We start from the raw sequence: 4,305 nt of genomic DNA, 5'->3' as shown, positions 1-4,305 counted from the left end.
TCAGTGCCTGTAGCTGTCTTATAGCTTTTCTCCAACTGGTTACTACTTGATACCGATGCTCACGCAACAATCTGCAGCACTACACTTGTAATTAGCTTCAAAAGCCAGCGAATCTCAACCAGACATCGCTACGGATTGCTGCGTCGAGTAGCGCATTCTATTGGTGCCAACGTCGTCGTTTATGACGTGCGTGCGTGATACGTGTATTTGTGATATATTTCACTTGGTCTATTGTGAAATCGCGTGCAGTAAATCGCTGCTGTCAGCGATTCACCGTATGCGATCAGTAGCCGTGCGATTCCTTCCCCTTCGACACCGGTGTTTGTCGTTATTTTCTACTGTTTTCTCTTTTTCTTACATTTTCGTATTCTAGATGCTGTAAGAAACCGAGAAGAGGAACCTCTTCTTATTCTCTGAATTTGAACATATTTATCATGGTGATCTCATTTTTAGCAACTCTTTCTCAGTCAGTTGCTATTGCTCTAGCTTACTGTATTTGTATGTGAGTTGTCCTGATTTTCTCACAGCCGACCAGATTGCAGGTGTGTGCTATCATATTTCATAGATTTATATGTTGTACAAAGTTCTCAACTATTCTCGAATGAATATTCTGAAAAAAAAAGAGCGCCGTTGTTAATTCATATGAGATTTGAGCCGTTGTGTCCAATGTAGAACAAGTATCTTCTGTAAAGAACGAGGAAATTTCAAGGTGTGGATTCTTTAAGAGAAAATTCTAGTATTTTTCAAGATTCTCTAAAGTTGTTCATGGGGAATTCATGCGAAAATTGTTCATCTCCACAAAGACTTTCTAGAACTTATGTAGTGAAAATATTATTGCTGGAAAAATGGAAATACAAGACTCAGATACATAAAATGACATGCGTTAATGTGAAATAGAAAAGAAAGAAATGGATGTAAGAATACAGTGCAACAAAAAAGATTTCTCTCCATGAGCTGCTCCCTCAAATAGCAGAAGAGAGGTTTTTCACGCTTACATGCATAGAAATACCACGACAATGAAAGTAAACAAAGCAAAAAAAGAAAATACGGCACAAAAAATTTCACAGTTAAATCAACAATGGAAGAAGAGAGAGAGAAAAAACAGATGGCTTAGTCGACTTTGAATTAGTCGGTGGGTGGGTGTTGCGGCCTAACGCGGCTATCCGCATCTTTGCCGGGATGAGTCGCCCTGAAATATATCCGAGCCCATCCTGTTCGATCTTCAGCCAGACTTCCCAAAGAATCTACCCATCCATCGCTATTCAGTAAAGGGCGGAATATCACGTCTCGGCTGAACTGCCTGTCAACGCTAAGTGTCCTCAGATTTTCCTTTAAGACCTCCGCCCTGAACTTTCTTTTACGACCGGGAGGCTTCTACCAACATGGATCTAGTAGCATTCTTTTGGATAACTTGGACAAGACGATCAGGCGATCTACTCACAACGTGAAGGACGGCTTTCTGTAACAACTTCAGAGGGCCGGGCAAGAAGCTGATGTTTTTCAGCAAATCCACTCTGATGCCCACCAAGCCTTTCACCTCTCCGGGGTCAATAAATTGGCACCGGACTTGTCCTGGAGGATAAAAACAGCGACTTGACACATCGGCTAGCCACCGTAATTCATTGTATAGGGCAATTACACGTTCGTAAACCTCAAACGATTCTGAATTGAAGTGAACGTGGGGGCGCATCCCAAGTGAATTGATTAACGCCGGACACTTTATCCTTTTTCCTTTACATCGTCCGCATGCTCGAGATCCACCAGGAGACGTGGAAACTGTGCTAAAACGACATCGGCGGGACCTCGCCATTATACTGAAAGGCCCCACCACTGCCCCTTGTCTTACTCCAATATCAAGTAACTGTGTAGCACATTCGGCTAGTGTTCGAGGAGCAGGATCTATCCTTCTATTCATGTCGGTAAATAGGGGTACGAATTCTCATGGCACGCCATCAGCGCGAAGTACGTTGAGAAGACGGTCTCGATAAGGAGAGTCGAAAGCGGCTTCGAAGTCCAGAAAGCCAACTGCAGAGGCTTCGAATACCGCGGTGACACTACGATCACTCTCCTCACGATAAAAATCTGGTCGCTGGTCGACCAGGCCGAAGCCCGACATCTTTACCTCGGGTGGTTTCTTTGCTATGTTTTATTTCCCGATCCAGGATGATTCGCTCCAAAACCATGTACATTACACGCTGCAGTGATATTCCTCAGTGATTCCTGGGTTTCGTGACGGATTACTTTTGGGTTGTTGCTGCTGCTCGTATGAAGAGTATTTGAACCACTGACCCAGCGACTGTAACCACAACGTCTGCTACACGTAGCCGCAGAATCCTGTCACGTTATTTCCGGATGTAACAACTTTGTCCGAATGGCAGCGAAAATTTTCATGAGAAGAACTGAATTCTTAGTCACTCGAACAACGACAATCACTGCACCATCTTTCCATGAAGATATTGTCCTATCAGATCTAGATGCACCAATTTTCTTCCTAAATATCCTTTCTTTTTGACCAATCTCTTCACATAGATTACGAAAATTGTTGGGAGAGGAACAGAGCACTCCACCGGCCACCTTGCGACAGCAACCAAAAGCATCGTATCATCAACCCCATATGATGTTTTTGTGCTGAAATATCCTAAGTTCCTCTGCTTTAAAATGCACGCGAGCATAGGATATCGTGGGTAGGATCTCCATCATTTGCACCTTCGACCTCCAGTCCACGAGTATTGTATGAACTCTCTTCTAGTGGAATACGAAGAGGCTTTCATGAATTCCATCATATTATGTTTTGTCTGACACACTACGCACAAGACCCAGGTGTCCCATACGACCTACACGTGCGATGGAATCCACAAAAACCACACCGGCTTCTACCAGTTGGAAGCTCATCCGGAAATTAATGATCCAGGACTGGACCTGGAATGACCATCGGAATCAAAAGAGCTCAAGACGGATGACATCCTACAGCACACTACGACACTGACGGTTAACCCCAATAGAAATCAACGTTCAATTTGCCCAATGACAATTGTATCTTTTTAATTGATTTTCTTGAGCTGTAGCCAAGATTGGTATAGATTGTCTTTATTAAACAACGGCTAACGTTTCGGCGTTATCGCCTTCGTCAGAGCCTGGAAAATTCAAAGCCATTAGTGATTTATCCTCTCAAGCGCCTCATCACCCTACAGAAAGCATCCAAACGGTAGGCAAACTCAAACAGCAACACGTTGACTAGTATGTACTTACCTCATCAGCTAGACTTGGTAACGCAATCTTGGCTACAGCTCAAGAAAATAAATTAAAAACTACGTTTCGACATGCCGAGATTCAAAGACAGTCGAACATGGGCAAGGCAATTGTATCGTTTAATGGATTCCAAGTACTTTATCCGTACATCCGTATGACCATTTACCGCTCAGGTGATAATCACTCCCAGAAACAAGATTTTCTTTTGTTGATCAGGTGATGAAGTACGCAGTTTGATGCAGCCCAATATGTAACACCCAGGAATTCACTCAGAACCCTGCAACGATAAAAAAGAATAAATATGAATCGATTTGCACTAGTTATACCATGAATTCATATTAGGTCTATGTGAACACGAAATCCGCCTGTCCCAATTCCAAAAACAATCGATTTCAGTTACTGCCAACCGAATTCGTTCAATCAATAAAGGATAAAGGATAACGTGCTTCGCATTAATCAATCCGCTTGAAACCGATGTGTCCAGTCATTGTTTTTATCGTCCAGGCCAAGTCTGGTAGCGATTTATCGACGCCGGAGTGATGAAAGACTTGATGAGCACTAGGGCGGATTCCAACCCCAGATCGATCGTGCAAACAGCGGAACCTCTTACCGAGTGCGCTACACCCGCCCGTCTAGTCAGTATTCGCTCATAAACAGTGGTCTTCGTTTCACAACGTACTAATTTGCGTGAGGTTTTTTCTGCATGATCTTCATGCGCAGAATAGTTACAGTAGATTACTCTTTACTATGGTCCTTGTTAAACACACAAAAACCTTCAATTATAAATAGATTCAGAATGGAATAGCAGCGAAAAAAGCGAATATGTTCAGGTCGCGGCTCATTAGTTGCCGCGCGTGATACCCTTCAGTTGTCTTGTGTCTATTTCTAAAGATTCATTTCGAGTAAATCATTGACTGCTCGTCCCTTTTCAAAGAGAATCAGAAGTGACCCGTTGACGGTAGTGAATTGAGCGATGATTTGATTTCATAGCACTCTGAACTACTTCCTAGTCCCTGTAAAAATCATTTAAAACAGAGGAACTTGAGGAAAAAACAC

Source organism: Necator americanus, chromosome I, assembly GCF_031761385.1.
Source record: "Necator americanus strain Aroian chromosome I, whole genome shotgun sequence".
NCBI lineage: Eukaryota > Metazoa > Nematoda > Chromadorea > Rhabditida > Ancylostomatidae > Necator > Necator americanus.
This window is presented reverse-complemented; position numbering follows the sequence as displayed.